This window comes from Hippopotamus amphibius, chromosome 12 (assembly GCF_030028045.1).
Source record: "Hippopotamus amphibius kiboko isolate mHipAmp2 chromosome 12, mHipAmp2.hap2, whole genome shotgun sequence".
Classification (NCBI taxonomy): Eukaryota; Metazoa; Chordata; class Mammalia; order Artiodactyla; family Hippopotamidae; genus Hippopotamus; species Hippopotamus amphibius.
The window spans coordinates 97,742,362-97,766,921 of NC_080197.1; the positions used below are offsets into that span (position 1 = coordinate 97,742,362).

Below are 24,560 nucleotides of genomic sequence, written 5' to 3' on the forward strand. Positions count from 1 at the left end.
GGAGCAGGGATCGAACCTGTGTCCTCTGCATTGGCAGGTGGATTCTTAACCACTGCGCCACCTAGGAAGCCCAGGGAAGCTTCTTAAATGTCAGTTACAGGGAGATTGGGGTTGACATATATATGCTAATATGTATAAAATAGATAACTAATAAAAAACTTTATTTTTGAAAAAATAAATAAATAACTTTATCAGAGTGACACCAAAAAAAAAATTCAGTTACAAACTGCGTTCATGTTCTCTCAGTGATGGGAAGAGATACACCTTCTGATGTTCACGGACTCAAGTATTTAACAAGATTTCAGTAAAGAAGCTTCTTACAAGTCAGTTGCAAGCTGCATCCAGCAGAGGGTGTTTTCAGTTCATGAAAGTGATACTCTGTGATACCTGGAGTGAATTGTGTAACAAGATTTGTAATCATGTGTTTCGTAAAGTCTACTTAGAAGGCAGGGACCCACTTAAGCCAGGTTGGAGACAATGGTGCCATGAACTAAGGTAGTGACAGCAGAGGTGACAAAGAGTTGAAGGAATCAGGAGATAGTAGGATGTGTAGGGATGGGATCTGGCTGTTAGAATCATATAAAGGGTGCTGGAGAGGAAGGGAATTGAGATGGAGAGTATAGGAGAATCGGGTATTTTGTACATGGGGGAAAGAGGAAGGGTGATTAAATCAGTGAGTGGTCTATTGAGCATGTTACTAGAGATTTCACTAGTTACACATACAGGTGAAGAGCAAGGAGAGAGAGCTGGTCTGCAGATGTTGGCAGTCAGCTCCCTCAGTCTTCAGGATTCAATATGTTATAAATTGACAGTAGTGACATTTGGAGAACTTCCTGCTTATTATTTTTAACAGAAAAATGACTGCTGGGGAAAATAAATTATGATCTAAATTAGGCAAAACCAACTGGAGATTTTATCAGATTCAAATCCTGAGAAGAATAGAGACCAGCAATAAGGGTAATACCCTCAGATAGATTTTATTTATATACATATTTTCCTATTTTCTGATTAATCAAGCTGTGATCTCCTTCACACAGTGTCCAATGTTGCAACCTGGATTAAAATGTAATTCAAAAGCTGTGAATAAACGTCAGTGTTTTTCCTTTTTTAGCTTATGAACTTGGCTCAAAGAATAAGATTTTCATTTATTTTTTTTTTCTGTCAGAAGACTGTGAAATGAATTAATCATCTTTTTAAAAAATTCCATTTTTATAATGTTTGATTTTATGACATTTTAAGAAGAGTGCTGGTTGAGGAGGGACTGCCCCTTATAAAGCTAGCCACTTCTTAACAGGGCACAGAAGCACATCTTTCATGTGCAAACCAGCAGATTCGGAGTCTACAGCCCTCACCTCCACCTTATCTAACTCTCACACATCAAGCCAATATTTCCCCTGCCCTGCTTCATCTCAGGGCCAGGTCCCAGGCAACTAGGGACCACCCCAGAGCCCAAAGACACTGGCGTTGTTCAGACTAGGCAATCCGAAATCATTTAGTCTGCCCTACCTTACTTTTCCTTGGAAACCCCAACAGAGTTTCTGGCTCAGGCTCCCCCCTTGATCCTGACTGCTACCCCTTGGTCTAAACCTGGTGCTTCCCCTGTGGCCCTGTGGGGCATGAAGGGAACCCCTCTCTGGGATGTGAGAAGCATAAACTCCTTCCAAGCCTGTTCTCATTTTTTGCTTTGGCCACGCTGAATTTACCCTACCACACCCAACGGTTACAGTCTTAGAAAAAGACAGAAGAGTTATCGTGGGGAAAATGGATTGTGGCAGATGTAAATAATTAATAATTGAGGTGCAAAGTGAAAATGGACCAGAACAGCCCAGGGGGATACATGTCTGTCATGGGGAAATGAGTTATTACACTATTAAGATAATTTTTCTCCATCATTTCTTTATAGTTCCATAGATTATTATTTTTCCATTTTACTAAGGTTTGAGGGACACATTTTTGTGAGTAAAACAGTTGACTATAAAAGACCATTTTCATAAATTTTGGCTGCCTGAAGCTTTATCGAAGAAGTATCTGAAGGCAAGATTGCACACCCGTCTATTTACCTGCAGAAAAGTTGATGCATAATTAATAAGAGGATAGAAAAATAAAAGATTGTACATTTCAAAATCTGTGTTCATTCACAGATGTAAGAGTTGGAGCTAAATGACAGAATATCATTTAACAATAATTTAAGAAAATGGGGATGTTAGGTTAATGTCAAGTTTCTGAACTCGTTTATGCATTACACATTGACTCAACAAATCAGTATTATGTGTCTATCATGTATCAATCACTCTATCTATGGGCTGAGGGTACAGTAGTAAACAAGAGACCAAATATTTTATCCCTAAAGAGATCACATTACAGTGGGGTGGGAGAGGCAAAAACCTTGTTACACACAAGTACTCTAAGAGAGATGATAAAGTGTTCAATGAAGAATAAGTGACATATTCTGGGCTCAAAATTAAATTTTAGACTTCCATTTCTGGCAATATGCTGGAGTAGATAATCTCAAAAATGGTTAGTTATCGTATTATAGAACACCAGAATAAAATATATATCCTGCACCATCTAAAGGCATAGTTCAGTTTACAGGAAAATAGTGACATTCTCAGGTGCTAAAAAGTGAACGGGGAACTGAAACAAAATCGAATTTTAATCCCTGAGGTGGAGGGTGGGGAAAGTGGCTCTTTGTAATCCAGTGATTTAGGCACTTACATCAGGTAGACCCGGAGAAGGAACCTTGCTTCTTTTGAAACGGGATGAGAGGATGAAGATCCAGAAATAAAATTAAGACCGCAAAAAACTCTCCTCTCAGGCAAAAGCTTTCGTACGAAAACAAATAAACAAACCAAAAGCAAACAAACCAAAGACAAATAAACCCCAAACAACAAACAAACAAAAAAAACAAAAAACTCTGCCGACGAAATCAGAGAGACATAAGGCAAACTTGTCTGTCTTGACATAGACTTCAACTTGGGATACGCATCATCCGTATTTATCAGTGTATACGCTGGAGTCTGGGATTGAATTTTTACCATCCATTACATTAGAAGCCCTCAGTGAAGAACTATGGATATCGGCACAAAGTCAAAAAACAAAAATGCTGCAGAGGGCTAGGAGGAACGGGAACACTGCTGCTCTGACGGTCGGAATGTACATTGTTCACGGCCAACCTGGAGAACAGTATGGATTTCCTAAAAAAGACTCAAGGACAGAGCTACAGAGGATACAGAACGTCCACCCACGGGCAGAGATCACATGAGAAACATATGTCGATGAGCCACAGGCACCACGACATTGAGGGCAGCTGTGTTCGCAAAAGCCTGCATCTGGAAGCAACCTAAATGCCTAGGAAGGAAAAAATAGATCCGAGAGATGAGCTGCCTGTGGACAATGGAATCGTACTCAACCATGCAATGAATGAAATCAGGCCAGTGGCAGCCACGGGGATGGCCCTAGAGGTGGACACTCTCATCCACACTGCCCAGGTTCCGAATCTCCAGGGGCAGAAGACCCAACCTACACCCAAACATGCGGGACCTCTGGGAGGAAAGAGTATGGAAAAGTCACCGCACCTCCACATCTCCCCCTTTTAGCCTCTTTCCTCAGGGTCTCCCCACCGGGGGAAGACAGCACCTTCGCAAGTGGTATTGCATGGCTTGGAATTTCTCCAGGGGATGAACGGGAAGTGGGGGAAGGTAAGAGACATAAGTCTTTATGTGTTGGGACAGGAAGAGGACACACTCCTTCCCAAAATGCCCAGGGCTTACCCAAAGGCTCAAAGGCAACAGTAACCAGAGTGGAGTTGGAAGTAATGCTACCACATTGTGGCCAATTCCCAAAAGAGTAAGCTGAAAACCAGGGCTCAGGCGCAAGGCAGTTCCCAAGGCCTGCCGGGTTGGAAATGACACGTGCCCTCAAAAAAGATCTCATGGGTAAGTCACCGAAAGGCACTGGACAACAAGGCAGCACTGTAAGAACCAGATTTCAAGAGGTAGACTGGTCTCACCACTAAGGTACATGAAAAGCTGCTTGCTGTCGACAGTGACAGGTCTGGCCAAAATGGGCATACCTTTCTGGCCAGCTAAACACGGCTGCAATGCAAATCAACACAACAAACAGGCATCACCTCGCCCCAACCTGAATGCCCATCAGCAAGAAGTCAAAAAACAAGGAAGGCAGGAGACGGCTAGGAGAATCCGGATTGCAGGATCCAGATTTCAAGAGGTAGACTGGACACACCGCTAAAAGCACAGGAAGAGCTGCTCAACATCCCCAGTGACTGATCTGGCCAAAATGTCCTATGGATTTTTCCATAAGATACTGGAAAAACCCGTACGCCCTTTCTGGCCAGCCAAACATGCCTGAAAAGCAAATCAACGCGACAAAGCGGCATCACCTTGCCCCAACCTGAATGGCCATCAGCACAATGTCCAAAAACAAAAATGCTGCAGAGGGCTAGGCGAAAAGGGAACCGTGTTACTCGGATGGTTGGAATGTACGTTGTTCACGGCTACTCTGGAGAACAGTAGGGATTTCCTAAAGAAGACTCAAGGAGAGAGACACAGAGGATACCGCACATCCGCTCCTGGGCGCAGATCTCGGAAGAACCATATGTTGACGAGACACAAGCACCCCAAATTTAGGGCAGCTGTGTTTACTAGAACCTAGACCAAGAAGCAACCTAAATGACCTTGGAAGGAAAAATGGATCCAAAAGACGTGCTGCCTATGGACGATGGAATCATACTCAGGCATGCAATGAATGTAACCAGGCCAGTTGCAGCAACAGGGACGGCCCTAGAGTTGGATTTTCTCATTCCCTGTACTTAGCTTGGAAATCTGCGGCCACAAGGCAGGCAACCTAGCGCTCAAACATGCCTGGGACACCAAAAGACGGGGGACCTCTGGGCCAGAAGAGCATTGAAAATTAACCACATCTCCACATCTCCCCCATTTAGCCTTTTTCCTCAAAGTCTCCCCACGGGGAGAAGATGGCACCTCCGCAAGCGGTATTGCATGGCTTGGAATTTCTCCAGGGGATGAACGGGAAGCAGGGGAAGGAAAGAGACAGAAACCCTGCTGGGTTTGGACAGGAAGAGGCCGCTCTCTTTCCAAAAAAGGGGAGGACTTCACCGACGGCTCAGGGGCCCCAGTAGACCAAGTGGGGCTCGAAGCAATGCTGCCGCCTTGTGGCTGCTTCCTGAAACAGCAAGTTGACAAACGAGGCTCAGCAGCACGGCAGCTGCCAAGGCGTGCAGGGTTAGAGGTGACACCTGCCCTTGAGAAATGTCTTGGAGTAAGTCATTGAAAGCCACTCGCAATAAAGGAAGCATTGCAGGAACCGGATTTCAGAAGATAGACTGGACTGGCCAGTAAGGAGCAGGAAGAGCTGCTCAAAATCATCAGTGACTGGTCTGGCCAAAAAGGGTGTTCAGGTTTTTCCATAAGGTATTATGGAAAACCCGAATGCCCTCTGCGGCCAGCCAAGCATGCCTGAAAGGCAAATCAACACGGCAAAGAGCCTTCACCTCGCCCCAACCCGAATGGCCATCGGCACAAAGTAAAACAACAAGAAGTATTGGATAGGGCTAGGAGAAAAGGGAGCCTTGCGACTCTGATGGTGGGAATTACGTTGTTCATGACCATCTGGAGAACACAGTGGAGAATTTGAGTTCCTAAAAATTCTCAAGAATAGAGCTACAGAGCATAAGGCACATCCACTCCAGGGTGCATATATTTCAGGAGAACCATTCGTCCACGAGACACAGGCACCCCAGCGTTGAGGGCAGCTGCGTTTACAAGAGCCTAGACCAGGAAGCAACCCAAAAGCCCTTGGAAGGAAAAAATGGATCAAAAAGATGTGCTCCATATGGACGATGGAAAAGTACTCTGCCATGCAATGAATGAAATCAGGCCAGTTGCAGCAACAGGGATGGCCCTAGAGTTGGAACGCCTGATCCCCACTCTCTAGGTCCCAAATCCCTGGGCATAGCAGAGCCAACCTACAGTGCAAACATGCCCAGGACACCCAAAATACGGTGGATCCTCTGGGAGGGAAGAGCTTGGAAAAGTCACCTCATCTCCACATCTCCCACCACCAGCCTCTTTATTCAGAGTCTCCCCATGAAGGGTAGATAGCACCCTCGGAAGCCGGTTTTGCCCGGCTTCGAATTTCTCCGGGGGATGAACGGGAGGTGGGGGAGAAAAAGAGACACAAGCCCTGGTGTGTTTGAACAGGGAGGCCAATCTCCTTCCCAAAAAGCAGGAGGACTTAACCAAAGGCTCAGGTGGCCCAATAACCAGAGTGGGGCTCCAGGAAATGCTGCTGCCTTGTGGCCGCTTCCCAAAAAGCAAGTTGAAAACCCGGGCTCAAAGGCACGGCAATTCCCAAAGCCTGTAGGGTTCGAAATGACACTTGCCCTCCAAAAATGTCTTGCGGTAAGTCATCGAAAGGCTCTCGAAAACAAGGCAGAATTGCAGGAACCGAATTTCAAGAGGTAGACTGGACTCACCACTAAAGCACAGGAAGAGCTGCTCAACATCGCCCGTGATTGGTCTGGTGAAAAAAGGGCATATCCCTAGGCCGTTTTTGGTCAGCCAACCATGCCTCAAGTGCAAATCAACACGACAAAGAGGCAACGTGAATGGCCATCGGCACAAAGTTGAAAAACAAGAAATGCTGGAGAAGGGCTAAGAGAAAAGGGAATCCTGCGACTCTGATGGTCGGAATGTACGTTGTTCACGGCCACCCTGGAGAACAGTAGGGATTTACTAAAAAAAGACACAAGGAGAGAGCTACAGAGGAAAAGGCACGTCCACTCTTGGCCGGAGATCTTAGGAGAAACATATGTCAACAAGACTCAGGCACCCCAACCTTTACGGCAGCTGTGTTTACAACAGCCTACACCTGGAAGCAACTTAAATGCACTTGGAAGGAAAAATGGATCAAAAATATGTGGTCCATATGGAAAATGGTATTGTACTCAGCCATGCCATGAATGAAATCATGCCAGTTGCAGCCACAGGGTTGGCCCTAGAATTGGACAGCCTCATCCCCACTGCCTAAGTCCCAAATCTCCGGGCGCAGGGGAGCCAACCTACATGTCAAACATACCTGGGATACCGAAAAAATGGACCTCTGGGCGGAAAGAGCTTGGAAAAGTCACCTCATCTCCACATCTCTGGCCTCAGAGTCTCCCCACAGGGATAGACAGCACCCTTGGAAGCCGGTTTTGCAAGGTTGGAATTTCTCCGGAGAAGGAATGGGAAGCTGGGGAAAGCAAGAGACACAAGCCCTGGTGTGTTGGGACAGGAAGAGGCCACATTCCTACTCAAAGAGCAGAGGACCTACCCGAAGGCTCAGGTGGCTCAGTAACCGGAGAGGGGCTCGAAGCAATGCTGCCGCCTTGTGGCCGCTTCCCGAAACAGCAAGCTGAAAACCGGGGCTCAGGGGCATGGCAATTCCCAAGGCCTGCAGGGTTGGAAATGACACCTGCCCTCGAAAAGCATCTTAGGCGTAAGTCATCGAAAGGCATGCAAAAACAAGGCAGAATTGCATGACCTGAATTTCAAAAAGTAGACTGGACTCTCCACTAATGTACAGGAAGAGCTGCTCAACATCGCCCATAACTGGTCCAGCCAAAAAGGGCTTACGGGTTTTTCAATAAGATATGGGAAAATCTGAATGCCCTTTTTGGCCAGCCAAACATGCCTGAAAGGCAAAGCAACATGACAAAGAGGCATCACCTCGCCCCAACCCGAATGGCCATAGGCACAAAGTCGAAAATCAAGAAATGCTGGAGAGGGCTAGGAGAAATGGGAACCCCGCGACTCTGGTGGTGGGAATTACATTGTTCACGGCCTCTCTGGAAAATAGTAGGGCGTTCCTGAAAATTCTCAAGAATAGAGCTACAGAGGATACGGCACTTCCACTCCCGAAAGGACATCTCGGGAGAAGCATACGTTGATGAGTTAGGGCAGCTGTGTTTAGAAGAGCCTAGACGTAGAGGCAACCTAAAGGCCCTTGGAAGGAAAAAATGGATGAAAAAGACGTGCTCCATGTGGACAACGGAATTATACTCAGCCCTGCATTGAACGAAATCAGGCCAATTGCAGCAACGGGGTTGGCTCTCGAGTTGGACTGCCTGATCCCGACTACCTAGGTCCCAAACCTCCAGGTGCAGCATAGACAACCTGCAGCTCAGACATGCCTGGACCACCCAAGAAATAGTGGACCCTCTGGGCAGGAAGAGCTTGGAAAAGTCACCTCATCTCCGCATCTCCCCCTCCAGCATCTTTCCTCAGAGTCTCTCCACAGCGGGAAGATAGCACACTCCGAAGTCGGTTTTATATTTATATCATTGTACAAACTAAAGAAATGAAGGTTATTTATATAAAATATTTCAGTATATAATTTTATACTAGTTAAATATGAGAAGCTTTATTAGATGATAGTTTATCCATAATAAAGTGTACAATGCAGAAAAATTATAATACAAACATACATTTTTACCAAGGCAATATTTACAGATATTGGCTTTGAAGCTGACTGTATATATACAAATTTCATACATATATAATATACACATATAAATATTTTCCCAACAAAAACATGGACATAATGCAACTTTGTTGTGTTTTCTTAACACTTTGTTATCTGTGGGTTGAAGAGTATCCAGAAATATCTTTTCATCAGAAAGTTCTTTACTTGCGCTTGGAAATTGTCTAATAACACTGTTGCATCCTATTGTTTCCAATACCTGATCCCAGCTGCTGTCTCTTTTGGGTATTTTGCCAAAATTCAGTGCATATTAGATTCATTAGTCATGATTGAACTTTAGTCATGAAGGACTGTATTTATACACACAGAGGGCTCCTGAACATCCTTAATAAAACATTCAACTTCCCTGTGTAAAAATCTATCTTTGGCAAGAGAAATCAGAAATGATTTTCAAAATCTTCTAAGAACCATCTTATATTTCTCAGACATTGAAAATAAATGGCTTTTGTTTCAGCTTTGAGACATAAGAAAAATTGTTTCCTAGGTTTAAGTGGAATGGAATCTTTAATGAAAGTCTGTTGGCAACTCAGAGAGCACTACCCACTGCAAAAAATTACCTGTGAGTGTGTATGTCTTCACGAGAGGGGCCTTTGTGTACATCTTTGAGTCAACTTGTACTTTAAGTTTCATCTGGGGGACTATGAAGATTACACAGTCAACTAAAGCCATGATTACCTTCCATGAGAGTAAGTATGTTCTTCTTTGGTAATTTCAGTTTTTTTCTTCATTCAACAGTCCAGTTCCTTGGTCTCTGCAAAATAAAAGACTTCTCTATTTATAAATCAGAGATGGCAATAAATTACTTTGGATATCTCCAAACAGAAAATGCTACTTCTAATGTTTTTTTTAGTATTAGAGGAATGAAATTTGAAGGGATGGGACTCATCAGAAATATTTATTACATACATCATCAGAGATGGGTCAGTTATCTATTCACTCTTTTGTATCTATGGTAGAACCAGACATATCATAGGTTCTCAATAAATACATCTCAAATGAATTCATGAGTGCTCATAAGTATGGGGGGGTGGGAACAAAGAGAAGTGATCTACCCTACAGTGTTACTCTTATGAATCAATGCATATTTATACCTCTATGTAACTATAATATACTTCAAATCAAGTGCCAAATTACCAGCACTGTTACAATTGGGATTAAATTATAGTGAGCTAATTACAAATGCACATATTACTTCAAATATACTAAATAGAAAATACAGCTGAATGAACGTGGATTACCAGAACATTCACTTATCCTGGATCACAGGAGATAAGCACTGGTGATTAGAAAGGGAGGAGAGTTTGGGGGTTGGGAACAATGCTCTGAGTTTGATGCCACAGTGAAGCACTGAGAGCTTTAGAATGTTCTCAGTTTGGTTCAGAGGGTCAATTCCTTTATGATACTGTCTAAAAGGGCCCCTGATTACCAGCTAATTATTTCTTCCCTTGATCCTAGATTAGTGCCCCTTTTCTATAGAGATGCCTGTTAACCGTAGGCAATTTCCTATCTATTGTGCTCTGATGCCATTATTAGTAACTGTCTTCATAGAAATAACATGCCTGATGCACCAGACCTGAGGAGATCACATCAGTAGGTTTCTTGTGGGATAGATGGCAAAAAATAAGTGAGATGCTTCATATAACTAATTAATCTTTCCATGGAAAATCCTTTTATTCCTCACAATGGAGGAAAAACAAATGATATAAATGCTTCATTTACAAAAGGAAACAAATAGCTGCCCAAACAATGACTCACGGTAGCTGAGAAAGAAGTGAGGAATACCTACTGCCTCGTGTCCAAAACTGCAGGTCACTGGACTCTGCCCATAGTGCTTCTGTGCAGAACACTGGACAGGTTATCAGAGGCACCAAACTCCACCCGCTTTATAAAGAACCCAGGAAAGAAACACAGTATCTCTTATGATTAACGCCCTCATACATGAGCACAAGTATCAGAGCACTTTACAGAGCAAAAAGAGGAGGAGGAAGAGGAGGAAAATGAAGAGAGAAGGAAGTAGAGGCAGCGGCTCTAACTCACCACCTACCCGCCCTCTGCGCGGATTATCTCCATCAATACTCACAGTAATTCTGTGAACTAGATATTACGGGGGAAACTGAGGCTAAAAAGAAAGGGGGAATGAGAACACTGGGTCTTACTCCAGAGACTGTAGAAAACCCAGGAAGTATATTTCCTCCTCCTACACATCAGCCCAGAGCAGAGCATTAGTCAGTCATTCCTGCTTAACAGTAAAGGCGGTCTCAAAAGATCAGTTCAATTTCACCATTAGGCTCTTATAAAAATTTTCTTAAAGGTCATTCTAACAACCTGCTAAATCGTTTAAAAGAAAATACCTCATATTTGATGTTTAAGGCAAATATACTATTCATGTGTTTATTCGAATATTTATTACCTGAAAACCCTCCAGTAATCTAAACCCTTGTGCAGTTTAAATTCAAAATGCATGAATACGTTCCTTACCCTCCTCTTCTCTATCCTTACCTAAAGCCTAAATGAATTAACTCCCACGTAACAGAGATGGAGCAAAGGAAATACCTAGTAAGGAGCAATGCTCAATTAATAACAGTTTGAAACATAATTTCCAGAACACACAGGGGAGAATTAATCATAGCTGGGCTTGAGAAAAATGATTCTCATTGTGTTGGTCTTCAAATATAGAACAGGGGAAGTGATGATATAAGTTAAGCATATAATAATATACTTTTGCAATATTTCAGCTATGAGATAAAGATACTCAAGGTAAAATTAGTGTTGTGAGAAAATAAAAGGAACAAATTAAGAAGATAACAGAAATGGTAAGATCTGGTGATAAAGTGAAAATGGGAGTAAAGAAAAAGAAAGAATTAAGAATGTCCTGGGTGGGATAGGGAGGTTGGGAGAGAGGCTCCAGAGGGAGTGGATATGGGGATATATGTATAAATATAGCTGATTCACTTTGTTGTACAGCAGAAACTAGCACAATACTGTAAAGCAATTACACTCCAATAAAGATTAAAAAAAAGAATGTCCTTATATGACTTGGGACTGACAGGGAAATAAACGCAATAATGAGAGCCATGTTTAAAATCTTGAAATGGACACATCTAGAGGACTCTCAAAAGGAAATAATATGGAAATGTAATCAGAATGTTTAATGTAGTAAATATTAATGTGTTCACCATGTTCTAGATGCCGCTGTTGGTATTGTACGTATTATCTGCATTTATCACTATAGCCCTAAAGTGTACACATTATATTTATCTCAATTTGCACTTGAAAAAAAGCACAAGATAAAGAAATTAAACAAATTACCAAAGAAAAGTCATAAACCAAACTCTCTAATTCTGACCTAGATGTCCACGAGTAAGTTGAATGTTAAAGTCAGAATACTGTAGGATGCATTTTCCCTGCAGATGTAAATTTGGGAATCATCAGCCTCAGTGAAGTCACCTTAGTTAGGAGACTCTCCTAGGGAGAGTCTAGGTTAAATGAAGACTAAATTGTGTTTAACGAGCGAAACAAGAGATGGACTAGTAGTGACCTTGTCAGGAGTAATTTAATTGGTGCAAATATCAGGTGAGTTGGTTAAAAGGACAAAGGAGACAACTATCATGTAGATGGAATGTAAAGGAAAACGTGGAAGCATCATTAAGAAATGGCTAAGTCTTGTTAAACCTGACATTGCTAAATGTCATTTATAATAATGCATGTGTGTATTTCAAGCTGAAACAAGGTTGACCAAAAACATTTTAAAATCAGGGATATGTTTCTTCAGGTCTATAAACATACTCCTAACATTCCCTTACTTCTCTGTAATAAACTTTGAAGCAAACACATTACTAGAAAATATTTACACGGATGGAAATATGTCATTCTCAATATTTTTTAGAAAGAAATAATGGAATTCAGCTTAGAATTTTAATATCTAAAAACTGCTCTTAATGAGAACCCTTTGATGGGAAATGAGAAAGCTCTCAAGATCTAGAGAATATGAAACTGTAGAATCTGGTTAGAAAGCATTAGAGTTTTCCGTGCCAAAGGTATCGAAAACAAAGTAATCTACCCAATGATACTATTCCAGAATTCAGCTTGTAAGCTGAGGAGAAATTCTTGTAGCACAAGGATATCCTAAGAAGCATAAAAATAGATAATGTATTCTATTCTAACCGTAGCAAGAAAATACAGCCAAGAATAAGTATTACAAATATTACATACATACACTTGCAATAAATTTTCTATGAGGAAAACCTCAAAGTGTTTGGACTGTAACACATTTAAATGAATCTTTAGTAAGAATGTGTTAAACATACCTCCAAGAACCTGGGTGGGATAAGCTGAAACAGGATAAACTATGTGATAAGTATTCACTGCCAGTTTAATAACGAACACATATGTAAACTTCAATGCTAGGATTTTCTTAGCAGAGAATATTGTTAGGAATTTTTTTGGTGGGGTACTTCTCTGCTAGAAGCATGTCTGGAGTTAGGAAGTTGGGGAAAGGCAGACTTTTACCCCAAAGCAGCTTATTGGAAGAGACACTTGTTTTAATTGGTATTTGTAATATGATACGTTTAACTGACACCAATTTCAGCTAAGTTGTAGGTTCGTTAAAAGCAGCAGTATGAAGTAACATGACTTACAAATGAATAGTTTGTGTGACACAAAGACGTGATGAAACATTGTCTTGTCCTACGTGCTTGCTTCTCCACTAAACAATTGTATAGGCATTAGTCTCAGATTTACTCTCTTGAGGTTAGAAACCAGCCAGGACTCTGGAGTGCCTCATGCAAAGTCTTCCTTATTGTCTCAAGCAGATTGGCAAGAGTCAACAATCAAAGATGAAAAACAATCAAAGATGAAGAACCAAATCGCAGTAACAACCTTCATCTTGCTGGGGCTGACGGATGACATTCCACTGAAAATTTTGCTTTCCATTTTTCTATTTCTGTCCTACACGGTGAGTGTATCTGGAAACCTAAGCATCATCACCCTCACTGGGACTGATTCTCACCCTAGAACTCCTATGTATCTTTTCCTCCAAAGTTTCTCCTTAGAAATTTCATTCACAACTGCTTGTGTTCCCAGATGCTTGTATAGCATGTCACCTGGGGACAAGTCCATCACGTACAGTGCTTGTGCCAGTCAGCTGTTGTTTACAGACCTCTTTGCAGGGACAGAATGTTTCCCCCCGGCCACCACGGCCTAGGACCGCTACGTGGCCATCAGCAAACCCCTGCAACACACGACCATCATGTGCACTAGAGTCTGCAACACCTTCATCCCCCTCTGCTGGGGAGCAACCCGGATCATCATACTCCCACCCCTTAGCCTGGGCTCGGGGCTGGAACTCTGTGATTCGAATGTCATGGGTCACTTTCATGGCGATGCTTCTCCTATCCTGAAGCTCTGCTGCTCAGACACGTGGTTGACAGAACAGATGGTTATCGTGTGTGCTGTGCTGACGTTCATCAACACCCTCATGTGTGTGGTCCTTTCCTCCGTTTACATCCTCAGGACTGTTCTACGGTTCCCCTCTGCCCAGCAGAGGAAGAAGGCCCTCTCCACTGGTCCTTCCCACATGATTCTTGTTTCCATCACTTATGGCAGCTGCACCTTCATTTATGTCACCCCTTCAGCCAACGACGAGGTAGCCATTAATAAAGGGATTTCACTCCTTATTACCCTTGTCTCACCCATGTTGAACCCCTTTATTCACACACTGAGGAACAAGTAAGTGAAGCAAGCTTTCTTAACTCAATTAAAAAACACATTCCTCTCAAAGATGTAAAGGAAAAACGAGTCATTGAATCCAATTTAAAAGAAGGATGAATAGGCACAAAACCTGAAGCTTCTGATACTATATGTCTCTATATAATTTATGTCATATTGACATTCTCGCTTTCTCTTTAAACTTGCTTACTGTGAACCCTGACTATTCCATCTTTTACTCTTCATTAAAACTAAGCTCTGAGGGCGTTTACTCTCACTATCGGGCAGAAATTGCTGTTTGCCAAACACGTCAGCTGTTATCCCTGGAAACACAGTAAACCACATTTTGTGCCATATTTCTATACTGTTAGGTGTGACTACGTAGCCCATATTATAGCTAACAGAATGGGTGTGGAAGTGACGTGCACCATTTCTAGGCCTGGCCTACAGAAACGCCCCATATGTGATCCACGCCTCCCCTTTTTCCTCATGCATCTGCCAGATGCCCATGTGTAAAATGACTTTGTAAGCTTCACGTTGGTGATGAATGAGCCTGGTTTTCCATGTCAGCTACAGTCTTCACCCAAAGGATGGGCAGTCACCTGGAGCTTGGTGATGCTTCTCCTCTTGCCCACGTGCAGAGAGTGGTCACCAGATGTGACAGGTGAAGGATCGCAGAACTATTCCTGCCCCGTAGTAAGGGGGCCACGTTCACAGTTAGCTCTAGTTTGTCTGTGAGGGTGAAAGTATGATCCATCTAAACTATCCTTACAAGTACATGCTGTTAAATTTAATGGTACGGCTATGATGGCTAAACTATTGGCTTCTTCCTCCTCAGACACACATACATTCAACTCTGGCCAGCACAACCATGTGAGGAAAACCAGTATGAAAATTACTATATAGAGAGTTGTGAAGTTGCGGTACTACCCACCCTAATTTTTATCTTCTGGTCCTATAAACCTTTCCAGTGAAGTTCCTGTATTACCTCCTCTCATTTCACTGTGAGGAGGCAGTTGTTTAAAGAAAATTCTACCCTTTCAGAGTTTGTCAGCCACTTATGTTTAATAACAACACTTTAAATTGCCCTTTCCAATTCTCAATAAGTCCACTCCAGTGAAGACATAATAGAATATAACAAAGTCTGTGCAATATATTGCTTTTCTTGGCCCTTTGTGTATATTGGTAATCATGGTACATTGCATGATGTTACTTTATCAGAAGAAATATATTTGAGATGTCCTCAAGGGTTTGTGCAAAATAGATGTTGCTCCCTCAGTGAATCTCTTTTCGATTCCATAAATTTAACTGAGGGACTAAACGTAGCCCCTTGTACAAAAATTTGCAAGTCACAATCTTCCAGGCTAGGATAAATTCAATAAATTTGAATGCGCATTTAAGATATGCATGTGGATTTTGGATGGTTCAAGCTGGCAGAGTAGGAGGACGTGCGCTCACTCCCTCTTGCAAGAGCACCGGAATTACAACTAACTGCTGAACAATCATCAACAGAAAGACACTGGAACTCACCAAAAAAGACACCCCACATCCAGAGACAAAGGAGAAGCCACAATGAGATGGTAGGAGGGGCACAATCGTGTTAAAATCAAATCCCTAAATGCTGGGTGGGTGATTCACAGACTGGAGAACAGTTATACCACAGAAGTCCACCCACTAAAGTGAGGGTTCTGAGCCGCATGTCAGGCTTCCCAACCTGGGGGTCTGGCAACGGTAGGAGGAATCCTCAGAGAATCAGACTCTGAAAGCCAGCGGGATTTGATTGCAGGACCTCCACAGGACTGGGGGAAACGGAGACTCCCCTCTTGGAGGGCACACAAAAAAGTGTGCTCACCAGGACCCAGGGGGAAGGAGCAGTAATTCCATAGGAGACTGAACCAGACCTACCTGCTGGTGTTGGAAGGTTGCCTGCAGAGGCGGGGGGCAGCTGTGGCTCACCGAGGAGACAGGGACACTGGCAGCAGGGGTTCTGGGAAGTGCTCATTGGTGTGAGCCCTCCCAGAGTCTGACATCAGCCCCACCAAAGAGCCTGTAAGCTCCAGTGCTGGGTTGCCTCAGGTCAAACAACCAACAAGGTGGGAACACAGCCCCACCCACTGGCAGACGAGCAGATTAAAGTCTTACTGAGCTCTGCCCACCCAGCCTAACCCACCATCAGGAAGCACACAGGAGCCTCCTAGATAGCTTCCTCCACAAGAGGGCAGACAGCAATATCAAGCAGTATCAGCAGTATTTCATTCTGTGGAGCTGAAAACCACAGCCACAGAAAGACAGAGAAAATGAAAAGGCAGAGGACTTTGTACCAGATGAAGGGACAAGATAAAACCCCAGAAAAACAACTAAATGAAGAGGAGATAGGCACCTTCCAGAAAAAGAATTCAGAATAATGATGGTGATGATGATCCAGGACTTTGAAAAAAGACTGGATGCAAACATCGAAAAGTTGCAAGAAAAGCTTACCAAAGACCTAGAAGAATTAAAGAGCAAACAAACAGAGATATGAAACACAATAACTGAAATAAAAAATACACTAGAAGGAACCAATAGCAGATTAACTGAGGCGGAAGGGCGAATAAGTGACCTGGAAGACAGAATGGTGATAATCACTGATGCAGAAAAGAATAAAGCAAAAAGAATGAAAACTGAAGACAGCCTAAGAGACCTCTGGGACAACGTTAAAATGCATGAACATTTGCATTATAGGGGTCCCAGAAGGAGAAGAGAGAGAGAAAGGACCCAAGAAAGTATTGGAAGAGATTATAGTTGAAAACTTCCCTAACATGAGAAAGGAAATAGCCACCCAAGTCCAGGAAGTGCAGAGAGTCCCAGGCAGGATAAACCCAAGGAGAAACATGCCAAGACGTATAGTAGTCAAACTGACAAAAATGAAAGACAGAGAAAAGTTATTAAAAGCAACAAGGGAAAAACGACAAATAACATACAAGGGAACTCCCACCAGGTTAACAGCTAATTTCTCAGCAGAAACTCTGCAAGCCAGAAGGGAGTGGCATGATGTATTTAAAGTGATGAAAGGAAAGAACCTACAACCAGGAATACTCTACCCAGCAAGGATCTCATTCAGATTCGACAGAGAAATCAAAAGCTTTACAGACATTGATACAGCCACTATGGAGAACAGTATGGAGGTTCCTGGCAAAACTAAAAATAGAACTACCATATGACCCAGCAATTCCACTGCTGGGCATATACCCAGAGAAAACTGTAATTCAAAAAGAAACATGCAGTCCAATGTTCATTGCAGCAGTATTTACAATAGCCAGGACATGGAAGCAACCTAAATGTCCATCAACAGATGAATGGATAAAAAAGATGTGGTACATATATACAATGGAATATTACTCAGCTGTAAAAAGCAATGGAACTGGGACATTTTTAGAGACATGGATGGACCTAGAGACATGGATGGACCTAGAGACTGTCATACAGAGTGAAGTGAGTCAGAAAGAGAAAAACAAATGTCATATATTAACACATTTGTGTGGAATATAGAAAAATGGTACAGATCAACCAGTTTGCAAGGCAGAAATAGAGACACAGATGTAGAGAACAAATATGTGGATGCCAAGTTGGGAAAGCAGGAAGGGTTGGGGGGGAATGAATTGGGAGATTGGGATATCAAATAGTACACTCTAAATATATGCAGTTTATTGTATGCTAACTGTATCTCAATAAAAGTTCTTAAAAAAAAAAAGATATACATGTGGAGCCAAAATGGCTTTCTCACAGCCTATAATTCATATTTCACTATTAACTCTTTAGTGAATCCTAGTGATTCATCTTTTTTCGTATTATCCTCCAAGAGCTGTCTGAACAACTTACTGATTTATCCAATTCTTACTTCCGACCCCATCTCTCTGTCTTGCATTTGACCTCTCTTTTGCATAACATACATCTTCCTTTTGTCCATCACAGTTACTTTTACCCCATGAGAAAACTGAGATAACAATTCAAGTATAGCGTCCTGAATATTCATTTAATTTTCTGAGGATAAGTTTATAAAAGATGCCCAACACTGGGAACCTCATCTATTACAGCAACTGCCATGGTCTGAACTAACAATATTAACTTAGATCTGTCCTCCTTGTCATCATAAGTTCTATCTAAGGTTGTAGGCATTTGTAACATCCTCACATCAAAAGAAACATTTTAATTGTGAGTTAAAGAGGGAATGGAGGAATTATCCTTCTCAGGGTGAGTCTGCATCATCTCTGCTTTTAACCACTACAGTAAACCCATCAATGTCACCTCAGACAGTGTCTGCTCACAAATCTTTGAAGTAACTTGGATCATTAATCTAAATAATTCCTTCTATTCAGCAGTACCTGTGATTAATGAAGTAATCCTTTTTTATTTGTTCCAAGAATCCACACTAGCAAAGATTCAAGCTTTCGCTGCTTTTTCTTCATTAAATAGCCTAGATCTGCACAAGAATAGCTTTGGAGGGAATTCCCTGGCACTCCATTGGTAAGGACTCTGCACTTCCACTGCAGGGGACACAGATTTGACCCCTGGTCAGGGAACTAAGATCCTGCAGGCCTGGCTGTGCCCAAGGGGGTGGGGGGGGCTTTGGAATCTTTGGTCATGTGATCGTTACTTCAGGCTACTTGTTATCCACGTTAAACAACGGTCTTAACTGAGTTCATCTGAGAGTTTATGGATTCTTCCCAGGCAACCATGTGAGAATGTGAAGGCTTTTCCAGAAATGGAAAGTCTTTATTATTCTCACCTATTTCTCCAGCTGCTTCCATCAGATGAGGGAAAAGAATATGTTGAAATTTTCCATTATGCATTGTGATCTCTTTCTTGCCTAGTTCTCCTGAGCCTCTGTTAACTGAGTTTCTTTGATAAGATTTGAACTCCCATCTCTTAAAGATTTCCATCACTTCATAACATGGATGGTGTGGCAGCCACCCTGGCATCAAATCCTCCTTATCTTTCCCAATCTTTTCTCTCTGTCTCTGTCTCTCTCTGTCTCTCTCTGTCTCTCTCTCTCTCTCATTTTTATTGCCAACACAACATTTACCATTATGATTCATGGGTCAAAAAAATCATTCTGGGGCCAAGATGGCAGAACAGGAAGACCCTGTGCTCACCTTTATCTCTCAATATAGATAGATAGATATAGATATAAAGATATAAAGAAATCGCATGGGTAGGAGGGGCAGAGATGAGGTACAGTCAGGACCCACAACCCCAGGTAGGCGACTCACAAATGGGAGGATAATCACAATGGCACGTGTTCTCCCCCAGGAACTAGGGGTCTGAGCCCCACAACAAGGTCCCCAGTCTGGGGATCCTGCACCAGGAAGAGGAGCTCCCACAGTATCTGGCTTTGAAGGCCAGCAGGGCTTGTGTATGGCACAGCTGGAGGGCTGTAGGAAACAGAGACTCTGCTCTTAAAGGACACACACAAATCTCACACACTCGGAGTCCCAGGGCACAGGCAGCCATAATTTCAAAGGAACCTGGGTCAGCTCCACTTGCTCTACTCTTCAGAGCCTTCAGAGAGGCAGAGGGCAATGGGGACTGCCCTGGGGACACACACACTGGCAGTAGATATTTTTGAAAGCTTGTTCTACCACGAGGACACGAGTGCTGGCGAATGCCAGACTGAAATCCTTCCTTTACCTATTCGTGCAGAGGGCTTACCCACTCAGCAGCAGGTCCCCATCAGTTCTGGGACCTGCCAGGCCAAGCAGCCAGATGCAAGAGGATACAGCTGCACCCTCCAGCAGTCCAGTACCAGCCCCAGGAATGCCTGGGTCCCACAGCCAGCCTCCCTGGGACTCAACCCAGCCCACCAGTGGCCTGGTAACAGCTTCACGCCTCCACGGCCCCTGCAGCCAACTGCAGCCAGGACAAAACTCTGCCCACCAGCAAGCTGGCACCAATCCTAGTACCCGCCAGGCCCTGCAGCTAGATGCACTGGACCCAGCCCCACCAACCAGCATGGCAACAAACACTGCATGAGGCAGGACTTGGGAGGAAGCTGGGCTGGGGTCAGCCCCGCCTACAAGCATGGCCACAGCAGTCGGCCCACCACAACAGCAGGGCCCATACAACCCACACAGGGGACACCCCTAGAGCAGACTTCTCTGGTGACCAGAGGATGTCTCATACGTAAGACCAGCATCTGGAAACATAACCTTCCTACCAAATACATATAAATAAACACAGAGAATTACGAAAGAGGAGGAGACAGAGGAAAATATTCCACAGGAAGGAACAAGACAAAACCCCAGAGAGAAGTGAGAAAAGTGGAGACAAGCAATCTACCAGATAAAGAATTCAAGGTAATGATCACAGAGATGCTCAACAAACTCAGGAAAAGATGAAATCAGTGAGAGGTTTCACAAAGAGCTAGAAAATAAAAAGAACCAAACAGAGCTGAAGAATACAAAAACTGAAGTTTTAAAACACACTAGGAGGAATCAACAGCACATTAGAAGATACAGAGGAACAAATCAGTGAACTGGGAGACAAAATGGAGAAAACAGTCCAAGCTGAACAGAAAAAAGAAAGAATCACATTTTTTTTTTTTAATATGGTTTAAGAGATTCTGACACAACATCAAGGCTACTAACATTTGCATTATGGGGTCCAAAAGGAGAAGAGAAAGAGAAAAGGGCAGAAAACTCATTTGAAGTAATAATAGATGAAGAATTCCCTAACCTGGGATAGGAAACAAACATCAAAGTCCAGAAAGCACACGGAGTCCCAAACAAGATCAATTTAAAGAAGTCCACACCAAGACATATTCTAATTAAAATGGCAAAAATTAAACTTAAAATGAGAATCTTAAAAGGAAAAAGAGAAAAGCAACTAGTTACATACAAGGTAATCCCATAAAACCATAGCCGACTTTTAAGTGATACTTTGCAGGCCACAGGGAGTGACACGATATATTCAAAATGGTGAAAAAAAAGCCTAAACACGAATGCTCTACCCAGAGTGGAGATCAAGATAACAGAGTACGATGACGTGGAACTCACCTCCCTCCGTGAACACATCAAAAATCAAACTACATATGGAAAAATTCTCACTGAAAGTTTACTGCAAACTGGCAGGAGACATGTACAACCAAGACTGCAAGAAAGATCCACTCAGAATCTGGTAGGAAGGGAAGAGAAGCAAGTCCAAACTTCAAGGGAAAGGAGCCAGCTTGGACCCAACCCTCAAACCTTCAGCTCTGGCAACTTAGGACCTGACCCAACTCCTAATAGACAGTGATGGCCTCTGAGCAGAAACTCACAGCTGGCTGTGGCCTTAGCCCCTCTTTCTCCAGCTGTACCTCCTACCAAGTTAAGATGCGCCTATTAGGATTGGCTGTGTTCTAACCAGATCAGAGATGTTCTTATAAAAAGGGTAAATTTGGATGCAGAGACAGACAGATAATGAGAAGATGATGTGAAGATAGAGACCCAGAGGAAGAAGGCCAGGTGATAATGGAGGCAGAAATTAGAGTTCTGGAAGTGCAGTGACAGAACACCAAGGATACTGACTGCACCAGAAGCTCGGAGAGAGGCATGGAAGAGATTCTGCCTCAGCTTCCTCTTTCTCAGAAGGAATCAACCTACCAACACCTTCATTTTCAAATTCTAGCATCCAGACCTGTTAAACAATGTATTTCTGTTGTCTTACTCCACCATATGTTACCTTCTTATTGAAGTCCTAACAAACTAATAGAGCACTTTACAACAGAACTTCAAAATACATGTAGCAAAAAAAGATGTGAAAAACGAAAAATCAGCAAATCTACAATTAGAGTTGAAAGCTTAAATACTCATCCCTCAGGAATAGATAGGAACACTAGACAAAACTAGCAAGGATATAAAAGATTCCCATAACCTATCAACCAACTGGAACTAATTGTCATTTACAGAAAACCCTATACAATAACAGGATACATGGAAAAGTAGCTGGGCAGGTCTGAGGCAGATGCAGGAATTAACGAGAGAGTCAGAGAAAAGCATACCTTAATTACATACATAAGCATGCACACATTTCAGGATGAACCCTGAACCAGATACCCATAGTTCAAACAATAGCAAAAAGAAAAACAGTTTTAGGAAGGGCTTAACATGTTAAACTGAGAGTTCGGCCAACACTACAGAAGACAAGACTGAGCTTGTAATTTGAGTCTCACAGGGTTTACTGCCAGCTTAAAAAATAATCATTCACTTTTTCCAGGTGAATATAACAGAACCCAGAGTTAAGCAGTGGAACAGTCACAGTGTGAGGATACAATCCAAAATCACTGGATATACAAAGAATGGGTAAAATGGGACCCATTCCAAAAGACAATCATCTACTGGAATGACAATCTGTAGGTGCCAAGTCCAAGATGACTCAGATATTGGTAGAATTACACAAGGACTAAATCAATCTACACAACTGTGCTTTATGAGATAAAGGAAGATAATGAAAGTTAAGATTTCTCAAAAGAGGAAGAGAAAACACATAGTATTAAAAGGAAAATGTTAGAAATGAAAAACACAATATGTTTCTGAATAAGGTCACAATTTGGACTTAATTACTGGACAGAGATTACAGAAGGAAAGGTAATGATTTTGAAATTAGACATTAATTGTTTAATCTTTATAAAGGAGAGAAGTTGATTTTTTTTTAATTCACAGAGATTCTGGGACTTATGGTACAATGTTCAAGCCTATCATATGTGTAATTTGAATCCCAGAAGAAGAGAAAGAGAGAATGAGGCAGAAAAAATATGAATAACTTATGGCTGGAAACTTCCCAAACATTGGGAAAGAAGTAAATTTATACATTTAAGAAGTTCAATGAACTCATAAAAGTGACAGAAAATTACATAGACATATTAAAATCAAAGCACAGAGAAAGCATTTCAAAATCTGCCTACAAAACAAACTAAAAATAAGAACATATGAACATGAATAAATATAAAATGTATGTAAATATAAATGCAAAAATATGTATTAAAATTTGTAATGAAATAGAATAAGATCATAATTAAATACAGAAATAAAAAGGCCCATGAGAAACAACCTAAATGTCCATCGACAGATGAATAAGTAAAGATGTGGTGTGTATGTATATATAAAAAAGATATATTAAAAAAGCCATAAAAAAGAATGAAATAAGGCCATTTGCAGCACCATGGATGCAACTAGAGATTATCATACTAAGAGAAGTAAGTCAGAAAGGAAAGACAAGTACTGTATAATATCACGTATATTTGGAATCTAAAGTATGACGCAAATGAACTCATCTACAAAACAGAAACAGACTCAGAGACATAGAGAACAGACTTGTGGAAGCCAAGGTTGGGGGAGGGATGGAGTGGGAATTTGGGTTAGCAGGTGCAAACTAGTATGTATAGAATGGATAGACAACAAGGTCCTACTGTTTAGCACAGTGAACTATATTCAATATCCTGTGATAAACCAGAATGGAAAAGAATATTAAAAAGAATATATGGGTATGTATAACTAAAGCACTTTGCTGTACAGCAGAAATAAACACATTGTAAATCAACTATACTTCAATTTTTTAAAAAGACCCATGAAATATAAAAACAAAAGAATTATAAAGATCTCTGAGGTACTTCTGAAAACTATCAATAGGAAGTTATCAGTTTGCCTTTTCTTTTGATACAAGATTTTTTCTATTATTATATGAATAATTACACTGACACCAACTTTTCATTACAAATTTTACAGGATTAATAAATTGAAAAAATTGTCGTCATCTTACAAATGCCTAACATAATGTTGAAATAAAATAACATAAGGTTGCCTTTTGTCTTGAAATCTGATATTTATTATTGCATATCTGGCCTGCTTCTGATGCAAATGTTATTTACAGGTGCCTCTCTGAGGACATTTTCCCCAGTCCTGTGTTCCCGGCTCTATCCCCAGTCTATTACACAAGAGATTCATTAGTAATGTTGAAGACAGGACCACCAAGCACCTGTTTGTTTGTTTCATTTAATTGAAAGTTGGGTTATTTTTTTTAAAAGGGAAATTCTGTCAGTTTAGTAATATGTCCCTCTGCCAGAAATATCAGAATATCAACTTTCCCAACAGAGAGAGAGCCCTACTTAGCCATTTAAACTACTGTTAGCTTTGTAGTTCCACAGCAAAGATTTCCTGGGCTCAGCGGGGTAGGCTTTCTGTTGAAGAAATCTTTGTCTTGTGTGAATGATGCAAGACAGTGAAAACTCCTCAACTGCAGAGCCCTCTGTGAGTATGAGTCTGTGTTCCTAAGAATGGGCA

At 41.9% G+C, this 24,560-nt stretch overlaps 1 pseudogene; it reads left to right on the plus strand.

The window, feature by feature from the left end:
- Window positions 1-13,414: 13,414 nt before the first annotated feature.
- LOC130834114 (olfactory receptor 6C2-like) lies at window positions 13,415-14,347 on the plus strand (annotated as a pseudogene).
- The last annotated feature ends 10,213 nt before the right edge of the window (window positions 14,348-24,560 follow it).